Genomic DNA, 12053 nt, shown 5'->3' with positions numbered 1-12053 from the left:
GTGTGCCGCGGGAAACAGGTTCCCTGCACCTTCCCCAGGTGAACAGAATTAACATGTGTGCCATTTTCCTCTATTCTTGGAAACCAGAACAACAGGAAAGGAAAATAGTTATTTCAGAAATCCTTAGAAAGCATGTACTATAAATTCAAAAGAAATGTGGGGCTGCAATATGTATCTAAATAATCAGAACTCTAAATATTTGGTGTTGCGTAAGTTTTCAGATACAAAAGGGCTACATAACTTTGTTCTTTATTCCAAGTTCTTTTACTTACTGCACTCTTATAATATATGTAAATTCACTAGAGTTCCCTATAATCACAATAACCTAAGTGCTGAGCAATAGTTCAGATAAATGTACAGTTTCTAATGTTATCATGCAAAGGTAGCATAATAATATAACCGCACACATGCATGTGTTTAAACTTAACCCTTATTTTCTGAATAAAATTGATGATGTGATATTATGATGGTATAGTATGATTCAGAAAATAGATATTAAGTTTGGATAACATGGAAAGCCCTATTTTTGGATAACTTTATAATAATAAACACCCATAAAACATAATCCCAGTGATATCACTGAATAAACATACTGCATTAGTTGCTTTCTCATCAGTGGGACACAATACTCAATATTCACCATTTACACGAGGGGCAGTTTAGTTTGACCATATTAATTAATTTAGCCAAAGGGTTTACTCCATAGTTGACCTGTTACAAGTAAGTAATATGATACACTAAGTCCTAGATTTATGAACGTGTTCCATTCTGGGAGAATATCTATAAGTTGAATTCCTTTTTAAATCTGACAAAACAAGTCATATACACCTTTCATACAAATATACTATGTAGCACATAAAAAACATAAACAAAAAAATAAACACATTACCTTTCCCTTGCTTCCTGACATCCTGGGCTCTGATTGAGCACTGTTTCATTGTACACCATCACAATGTTCAGTTAACACAAGCAGCACAACTGTGACAATGTCTGGCAGATACACTGAGCTACCTCCACAATTTATTTGCATCTGTGAATGTTCATAATGCGAGGTCCATTCATATCTGTGAAAGTTCACAACTTGAATGTTTATAAATTAGAAACATTATATAAGAATATGGCAGAGCAAGGATATTTGGTTCATGAATGCAGGAAGTAAATCTGAAATAGAGAGACCCGGAGAGGAAGGTACAAAAGCCAGGCACAGTTCTTTAGGATCACACCTACATGACTCATCCGAACAGACCCACAAGTGTGCTCTCCTAATTCATTCAATAGCTCCAAAGCCAATCAAGCTGGCATAATAAAGCTTAACCATCACACTTCATAACTGTAAATTTAATTAATATGCAGACAAATAGAAGATTATGGTTATTAGTAATTACATAACAAGGCTTACTAACATTTCTCAAATATTATATTCTTTGAACATTTTATCTCATTAAATTTTCAAATGATCCAATAAAGTAAATATGATTTTTCTTATTTTGCTGAAGAATAAAAAGACTCAGAACAGCAAAATGCCTTAAGATAACACAACTAGGAAGAAACCAAATGAGAGCGAGTGGAAAGGGGAGGAAAAAGGGTAAAGGAAGAGGGAGAAAGAGGAGGAGGAGAAAAAGAAGAAGGAGAAGGAAAGAGGAAAAGAAAGAGGAAGAAAACGGAGCTGAGTTTTTAATCCATATTTAAGTGTCTACAGAGCTGACCACATTATGCTTTCTTGCCTTTATAGATTGACATTTGATTTCCATAATAACAGGTAAGCAGAAAAGTGAATCCTTCTATTTTTCAGTGAAGAAACAAACAAAAAAGGCCACTTCTGTTCACACAACTAATATGGAAACTCCTAGTTAAACTTGCCCCATTATTTTCAGGTTTAGAGCTTTTTCCACACACCCATACACTCCCCTGGAGTCTGGGATTCTTCAGTATCCCTTCTCATTCCATGCCTCTGACAGCAAGTAGTTCTATGAGCTTGATCTTCTATTCCACTCAAGAAGGACAGGGACTTATTAGAGAAACTCATGGAGATGTAGCAGCTTAGCCAATTAAACATCTCTCTTCTCATTTGTAAGTGTCCTGTTTTCAAATGCCCAAGCCATAGTAACAACTGATTGATCTGTAGGTAAGAAATAAATAAAAGATATACTCATCAGCTTGATTATCTGAAATTTGTGATCTTTGGACTACCATGTCTGAACCTTGGCTTCTGGATGAACTCTGGATGAAATTCCAAAGTTACTGGTTCTATCCTCTTGCTCCTCACTATCCTTAAGGGGAGAGCTGGTCTGTTACGAGAACATAAACAAAACTTCTCAGAAGGTAAGTAGTTTAGGGAGCCAGGAGGAAAGACTTGGCAGCATCTGAATTCCTGAGCACATTTTTTCCTGTGGCATTGTTGCTTGTCTGCCTTTCGTGGTTTTCTTTAATCCTCCCTTGAGCTCTCTGAGTTAAATTCCCTTTTGGACTGATCTTAATTCAAGTTTTGTTTCTCTTGTGAATAAAATACAGTCATCTTAATAAAGGATTCAATGAGAAAAAAAGACCAAAAAGCCACTTTAAAAGTCTCCAAGTTAATTATGAAAGTACATGACTATTATACTGGGACTTTGTGATGAAATGGGAACCTCATTTCTTATCTGACTCACATGATCTCAGCCCCACCAATCCCACCAAGGCCACAAGCTGCTCCTGGGAGAATGTGCACTGCCTTGAACCCAGCGGACAGCATTCACTGCCCCAAGGCCAACTTACAAAGGTTTCTTTTTCAGGACCACCTTTTTGGGCTGAGGAAAGACATCACTTTGATTCTGTAATGACAGGATGCATATCAACAGCTGCTGTCCTGAAATAGTAATGTCTAAGGAGTCCAGATGTAAACTCTGGAATGAAAAGTTTGCCTTTCCATCTTTGGGGGGATGGCTGAGGTCTCAAAGAAGGGCTGGGGACTGGAAACCGTATTATCTTTTGTTGAGTCCCCTGAATTGGAGCCTGAGATAAGACATTTGGGAGGCATGATTTATGGAGGGTAGACTTTAGATCTTTAGATTGGTTCCCATAGCTGTGATTCCAAACTTTCTGCCTGTTTATAAATTGCCTTGCTTCTGATGACATTGCTTTTTGTGGTCTTTGAGATTCTAGAAGCTTATACTTACTACAACTAGAAATCACAATTGTACACCAGTGTCCTCTCCTTGTAGCCCATCCTACAGAAGATAGCTTCCACTGACCTTCTCGATCTTCATGTGATGCTGATACCACCAATGTTTCTTTGTTGCCTCAGGAAATAGGATATAATCGTTGATAGTTGAGACAGCCAAGCTTACTGATGCCTTTCTCTACTGTCTAACATGGCAGTTCTGGAATCCCAGCCATTTAATATGAATCAGAATTAAATTTAAGCTTCTTAGACTCAACCCAGAAAAGCATATAGGTTGATCTATAGGTAAGAAAGGAGTAATTACATAACAAGGCTTGAATCCTCAGAGCTCCTACTAAGGTGGTAAATCCTTTGATGATGGAAAGTGGGCCTAAATCAACAAGGTATCTATCATTGAGTTTACCATTCTGACTACCTTGAGCCTACAGATTCAAAATCTGCCTACATCCTCTCTGTAAGTTCTATTAGTCTATGATATATGGCCCTAGCACTCTTTTGGCATATGCAAAAGCAGGCTCAGACTTGTTGCTATCTTATTCTTGTTATTCATCTGATAGTGAGAAAAAAAGATAGGAGCAGATCCTGAAGAATAGCATTTTCTTATAAGTCACCTGCCTCACTTGAGATTTCTTATATCCTGAAGCAAAGGGTGGGGTAGGTAGGCGGGTGTGGAGGCTCTACCTTCCTGTAAAGAAAGCATGACTCTGTGGTAGCCATTTGGCCCTATGGGATCTTTAGGTTGAAGTTAACATAGCTTACCCAGACAGTCTCCTCGCAGCCTCAGAGCCGTTCCCCTTTTCTATTAGACCCTAGCTTGCCTAGCTAGCCACTCTCTTTAAATGATGTCAAGAATTTTTGACCCTCCTGCTTTCCTTTAAATTGATATAATTCTTTGAGTTGCCATCCTTTCTCTTTAAAACACCAGTGATGATCAGCACATTATTATTCTAATTAATGCCTGCTTCTTTCAAATTCTACACATATTGCATGACTCACTGTACTCCTCCCACCTTTGTCCTGTACTGGGCCACCACCACTGAAAGTCCCAGCTTGCTAAGTGCACTGCAACCTCACATAAGGCCTCCTGCTGCTCCTCTATCTGCCTCAGCAACAGAGCCTCAGTGCCAACTGGATAACAACAGGTAATTCAATGGCAAAATCTCATCCCAGTAAGCTGATTCCCAGGAGAACCCCTGGTATCAACTCTCTTTGCAGCTTTCCTAGCAGCAGAAACTAAGGCAAGAATTCAGTTCAAGAAACTGCCCTCTTGGTGTCCTTCTTTCTAGCATCTCATAATTCTGTTGGATGGTTTTCTTTGTATCCACAGAATTGCCTCCACATATAATTTCCCCTACTCCCTGTTCCTCATCTCTCTTACTCCCAAGGCAAACATCTTCTCTTATGCACACATAGCAAAGAATGACCTTCTGAATTCAACTGAAACATTTTCTCTTCAGACAGCAAGCTGTCTTTCCCATATTTCTTATCATGATCATGGAGGGTGAGAGGCTAATGTGACATAGTAAAGATGCAATTTGGGCCAATTCCTATGAATAACAGAAACTTACAAAACAATACTTTGAGTAACAAGAACTTAGAGAACAATAAACTCAGAAGTCACACCAATTTTTTTAGAATAGATTCTTTCTATAGAAACAGATGAGCCAGCTTTCATGAGAGTTAGAAGAGGTCACAGAGAAAAATCATATCCACGATGATCTGACAAACTATTCTTCTAGAAACAGTAAAACTTTGTATGATGACTAGTCAAAATGAAATTCCATGCAGGCATAAACATTGTTTATTTTGTTTTATTGATATATTGCTGACATTGATAAAATTTCTAAAGCTACAATTTGCTATCAGTAAATTTCTTGGATTAATTAAATGATTAATGCTTAATGTCATAAGAATCTTTGATTTGTGTCTTAGGTGCATGTCTTGCCTTCTGGCTGAATTTTCTCACTTATAAAATGGGCATAATGACTGTGTATTTTATAAAGTTGTTGTGAGATAAGCAAATATTGACTACAGATTATTACTACAGTTCCAAGTACATAGTAAATGACAGCTATTATTAAGTGACAGAATCAGGATACAGTTATGGCTATCACAATTAAAAAAAAAAAGAAAAGAAAAGACCTAGAATGCAGAGTAAGTAACACATCTTCCTTAGAGTAAGATGTGTTTTCCACTTTGAGAAAACTGAGATAATAATACCGATAAATAAGTGGAGCAGAACTAAAGGCAGTCATCCCTGAAAGAGCAGATTCTTCCAACCGGTGAGAAAAAAAATTAACTAAAAACAACAGCAACAACAAGCAACAGCAGAAATGTTCGCATAAAATCTCTTCTGACAGTTCTGCCTCTGGAGAGCCAGTAGTCGCTGTCTAACCCCCACAAAAGCTGTTACACGTTCAATGGGGGAGTGATTTGGCAGAAGCAAAACATACTAGAGATGATGCCTACACCGTCTAAGTAAGGAGCCTTCAGCGTACACCCAGGAAAGAGGGCTTAATGTTAAGCTAATAACTGCTACAATAAAAAGCATATCTAATTCCTTTCTACCTGTATTTTTTTTTTCTTTTTCTCTCCTCCCATTACAAGCATCACAGATGGGCAGAAGAAAAGCAGACAATTCAAACTGGTACATTATGTGGGCACAAACAATTTAGGAAAAAACATCTTTGCATGGTGAGAAAAATTCCACTCCTTTCTTGGACAATTTCTGAAGTATTGGAAACCATGGAAACTAATATAAATGTAACCAGTGCATTGTACATTCTCAGTCTGAACAATAAAACACAAACGTAATCTGTTAAAAAGAAGTTAAAAATAAACCAAACTTGGACAAGAGACTTCAACACGCTTATTCCCTCAGATGAAAACTTATGAAGAATGGGCTTTTTGAAAGCAAAGGGCTATTTATGCTTATTTCATCTAAAATAATGTATTATAATATATACATACACATATATAAAATGTATATGTGTGCACATATATAATAACCATATACATAAATGAACATGTAATGAGGTATATGTGACATATAACCAGAAAATATCTGGTATATTCATGCACATATGGCTAAGAATATTCCTGGAACATAGCATTATTAAATAGTAATAATTATGTATTAGTAAATGCAACACATAAGTATATTCAAAAGGATATATAATACATAAATATTATTATTTAACAGTACCATGCATAGGAATAACTTGAGCACTGAGAATATAATTAACCAATATGATTCCTGGCCCCTTGGGTTGTATAAATCAGTAGAGGAAAGTGGACTTTAGTTACAGAGCCAACAAAATGAATATATAATTACAAACATCTCTAAGTTCAATGTAAATGTATGGCGACTTGAGTGATTATGATGATTTAATTTAAATGAGAGGATAGGAAATTTGTTTAGCTTGAAAAACTACTCTTTTATTGTTTGGGGCTCAATTGTAAGGTATCTCAAAGAGCAGAAAAAGACACAGTTGTAAAACTCCAGGTACATAGGTGGCCCTCCTTAGAGAAAGCTAGCAGAAGGATCAATTATTTCCATTAGGGGAAAGAAAACATTATACCAAGTCTGTGTTGCAGCATGGAAAATTATGTAAGTGCTTGAAAAACATCATAATAATTATTTAGCAATGCAAAAACTTTATGATGGAATCAACTTCTCTGGGCAATCCAGAGGTGGTGGAAGACTAAAATTTTAGAGTCCTTTTCACCATTCATGAGAAAAAATAATTTTTTTTTCATCAGAATCATGTAAGTCTCAGTCATTGTACTCCATTATGTATATTGGAACAAATTAATTAAAATGCCTTCCCAGCTGGTTTTTTTCTGTATCTTAGTTTTAGACTTCAAAGCTCATTTTAACCAAAACTTCTCTCTTACAGTAAATGGAACAAGTGATTTGTTCTGGGTCATTCAATAAATTTGTCAGCTGGTCTGGTAATAGAACTTATACATTTGAACTCTGACTGTGTATATTAACAAGGACTGTGTTTCCTGCCCTATATAAGAAACTGAAGCCATAATGCTGGCTTGTGAAATGAAATTAAATAAAAACAGCAAGTAAACCATACACTTGAGAAATTACTGTGACATTATGTTGAATTTTTCACATCCTGAAACAGCCTGTTTCCTACCTTTAATAAGTTTAACTTTGCTGTGCTCAGCATAATTGGACACAGCTGCCTGCATTTTCTGCCAGGGTATGAGGAAAAATGCACTTATCATTAGTGCTCAGTATAGCAACCTGCCTGGCCAATGAAAATCTTAGGACTCAAGTGTTTATTGATTGTGAATTTTCCATTGCGAGAGCAGCTTGGAAGTCTCTTCACTAATAGGAGTCTGGAGAAAGAGGCTGAAAAGCAATGAGGACTCAATCAAAAATTAATTGGTTGACCCATCCATAATGCCAGAGTTAACAACAGGGACATCACACCACTTAAATGTGGGCTGTCCTCAGAATGAATAACTGCTGACAGCAATTCCTAGGGCTTGCAAGTGAAACTCATGAAGCTTTAGGTTGGAGACCTTTATAAAAAAGCATCAGTCCTGGTGGAAGAAGTTTGAAGTCAGTATTGGTCTCAGTTTCTCCAGAAACACACTCTGAGACAAGGACTCCAGCATAAGTATCTTCTTTCAGAAATCAATGGGACACAAGAAAAGAAGGTAGTGATAGAGGAAAAGGCACAAGGGCCAAACAAGAGCACATTGTTAAGGCTTGGAGCTCTCTAAGTAAACTGAGGTTAACTCCTGGGGAAACTGGGACTTTGCTAAAAGTGACTCATATTTATCCTACTCAAAGATAAAGGGAGCTGAAATATTTATGTAACTTCTAAGTTCTGACAAGTTCCTTGGCATTTCTAGCAGCATGAGGAACAATACGCCCTCCTTTAGGAACTTGGGAGAAAGTCCTCAGGGAAAACCTAGGCACACATACACTGGCAATGAAAATCAATAAAACATACCATAAGGTTAGAAAAATATGATCAGGGCAGACACTGCCTCAAAATTCTTCAGACTGTCAGGATACAGAAGCTAAAATCTCAGCTCTATGATTAGATTGGTGCTAACTTTTAGGATGACTATTGTCAAGGATTCTAAGGAAGAGAGAGATGTATACTTTAAACCATTAAAGATGACTGTCATAGGCAGGACAGGAGAGAAGTCAGTACATGAGCCATGTATCTGTCATCCTTGATCTAGATTGGTGGTTGACAGACTTTTTTTAAATAAAGGACAAGTAGAAAATATTTTAGGCACCGTGTGTTACATTGTCATTATCACACACTCTTCCATGTTTTGTTTGTTTTAACAATCATTTTTAAAATATAACACCCATCTTAGTTTCCAGGGTGTATAAAAAGAGATTAATGGTGAGATTTGTCATATTGATCACAGTTTTCTAATACTTATCGACAGATTGATGATTTCCTGAGCCTCTTCTTATATGAAAATATCCTTTGACATTTTTAAGACTCATACTGCCTTGAAATAAGATGAGCATTTTGCATACATTTCTTAAAAATAATACCTTAAGCAAACGTGATAGTCATAGAAGTATGACTGTTTCTTCACTCTACCAATGAAATTCTAGGCATGCTGGCTCAAATGCACTGAGCTATCTCAAAAGCTATGATTACAGAAAAAGAAAACTGAGGCCTAGAAAGAATTTGTTCAAGTTCAAATGCTTAATGGTTCATCAGCCTAATGTTTTTTTGGTGTGATGAGGTCCTTTTAAGACAGAATACTTGAGACTGTACAGTAACAAAAAAATTATAATATACAATACATAGAAGTCTAGAGGGAAAAAGGATAAATACAAATTGGAATAATAAGGAAATGGTTCATAAAAATTTCACAGGAAAATAGAAATTAATTTTATATTCATTAAGCAAATATAAATTCAGTTCCTCATTTATGTTAATTAGCAAATGAATAGAGAGTGTAGCACTCCCAGATATGCCTCCAAAAATCTAGTTACAAAAAAAAGCATAAATCTAATGTGCTTCTGGTTAAGTTCTCACTAATTGAGAGTTATAACACTTTTCATGTATCTGTACATGTTCTTGGCACTGGAAAAAAAGGAGAATAGTGAGAAAGCAATACAAAAGACATCTATAAGGAAGTAGCGGAAAATAAGATTGGAAGGCTATGGAGAAGAAGACTAAACACAAATGAGCTACTTTAAGATCTTGATATTTGATTATAAAGATGTGAAGGCTGAATTCATTGTCATTAAGAGAAATTTTTCAGCTCTTCTTCTGACACAAAACAAGATGGCTATGGTTTAGATAAATGAGACAAAAACTATAATCAAGTTTAAGTTGTTTGCTTGCACTGTAGCCTGGCGAAAGTAAGGTAGCAGTTTTCTGAAAAAGATATTAGTTTCTACCTTATGTATGTGGACTTAACCCTCAACATAAAGTGTGGTATACATTGTGGGTTTAAACATATATAAATGCAAAATCAATTCAAGCATAGATTGTTGGATAACATGGTAAACATGTATACATCTATTTATATAACAGGTACATTACCTATAATTATAGTATATGTATAGCTACATTATGTAGTATATATTATAGTTGCATTATATGTAAAACTATACATATTGCTACTTTATGCATATTTGTTTATATATATATATTTATACTAATTGTTTTTATTTATCAAGGAAGAATTTAACAGTATTGGCTTCTGATTGATATGGAGAATAAAAATAGTTAAATATAAAGAGGTAAAAAACATATATACATATTATTACACCCAAAAGACAAAAATCAATCTTCATATATCTCAAATCTGAGAAAAATGAGGTCTAATTTAAATTTATAGATAAATGATCTGAAAATTTCCCTATAGTCTGTAAGCCTAAAAAGTGAGGTCAGATACACCTTATGTGCTATCGTATCATCAATATCTAGGTACAAAAGTACTTTGACTATAAGAACTCAGTTGACAATCTAACAATGAATGAGTGGTTCAAATACCAATTTTGGCTTACAGAACATATTGATAATTCTTAACATTCTGTGTGGTTAGCGAGTCTTTGAAAACTCTAAGGATAGAAAGAGAAGCATACAATCAAGAAAATGTGTTAATAGTCACAACTATATGAAAACTAAAGCCTCAGCATAGCAGTAGTATTTCGGTGCAAAGTATTTGGGTGCAAAGTAATCAAATGGGTAGTGGCCTGGCTGCCAAAGCTTGTTGAACAAGGACCCAAGAAGAAGCATATAACACCCTGAGCTCAATAGGAGACACTTAAGAAATTTCATAATGCTGTGGTTTTCCTTGAAGTAAAGAACAGTCCAACAGACCAAATTCTTCAAACATTTCTACCAGCTCAATCCGCAGCACACTCCAGATTGTGTGTAATTTATTACACATATCATTGCCTCATCTTAGTAATCCTGGGAAGCAAGTTACCTCAGAATACGGGACTAGGATTAAATATCATTATCCTGGTTATTTTAGGTGAATAAATTAACGACAATTTATGTTCACACATTGACTCAAATGATGCAGATAAAGTACATGGGGATGACTTATCTTTGTTCCACTATGTCTGAGGTCCTAGCTGAAAACACTACAATGGCTGGAAATTACTTGACTACCTGGGGCGGGAACCTGCTGAAGGCTTTATTTTTTATTTACATGTCATGCAGCAGGGCTGAAAGAACTTGAAAACACGGATCAGCTGGGAGTGTTAACCAGAGCTGCCTTCACATGGCCTCTCCAGAGGGCTTAGGTTTCCTCACCCATGGCATGGTATCCTCAAGATGGCTAGTCTACTCTGGTGGCAACTCTGGGCAATATGAAAAGATCTCTCATACAACAAGGCGAAAGTTGCATGGGCTTTTTGAATTGGCAGTTAATGGTTGTGTTATCAAAATACCACATCCATTATTACCTATTATCAAATGTACTCAAAAAGCAAAATATGATAGAGCAGAGGGGATAAATGACTGTGTGTTTCAAATATCAGCTCTGCCATTTATCAGCTATGTATCTTTGGGCGCCTTAATTCATTTCCTCAGTCCACTTCCAGTACAACAGGAGTGATAATTACCACATCTTAACCATAGAATATCTGTGGATCAAACAAGTTAATATATAAAGTGCTTATCAACATAGTAACTATACAAGCAAATTCAGAAGTTGTTGCTTGTTATATACGGATTCATTCATTAAATATTATCACGGGTGCTTACCCTGTGCTGAAGACTGACAGTCTCTTGGCTACAAGGATGAATGAGACAAAGATGAAATCACTGACCTGAACTCATGCCCAGATTGTAAAGAAGAATCAGAAAAATTACAAGAACCTGAGATATGTTCCTATCTAAGATAATGCTGAGGAAAGAGAGAAACAGTATTCTGGGTAACAGCAGTTAGGATTCCACATGAGAATCTGACACTTTTTAGCCCTGTCATGTTCTCAATCCACTCATTCTGTTCAAAACTTACTTTTCTCACTTATTGAGGAGACTAGTGCAGCATTTTCTATCCATATCATAGAATTATTGTGAAATAGTGTCTATGAAAGAGGCTCCTTAGGGCCACCATCACTGCCAGAGCGTCCTACAAAGCCTCATGTGGCCACCTAGGGCTCAGCGTTTTACAGGGACTCCGAGGCCTTCTCCTTAAACCATTCACAAAAGAGGATCTACAGCATTTTAATTTGCCTAGTTTAATATTGGTTACAAATATTTTTAGCTAAGTATTTGTATGTTGCTTCTATATTCTGGCAGAGATTGAATCTAAATTCTAAGTTGGATCATTTGTTGGACAGGCAAGATGTCAAAAGGAAATATGTGTGTCGCCTGAGATGGAAAATGTCATTTTTATTAAGGATCTGTTATACAATATAGGTAAG

The sequence above is a fragment of the Cavia porcellus genome, unplaced genomic scaffold (assembly GCF_034190915.1).
Source record: "Cavia porcellus strain 051 isolate PalLab524CR breed Dunkin Hartley unplaced genomic scaffold, mCavPor4.1 scaffold_21, whole genome shotgun sequence".
Lineage (NCBI taxonomy): Eukaryota > Metazoa > Chordata > Mammalia > Rodentia > Caviidae > Cavia > Cavia porcellus.
The sequence above is the reverse complement of the archived record's forward strand: the minus strand, read 5'-3'. Positions refer to the sequence as shown.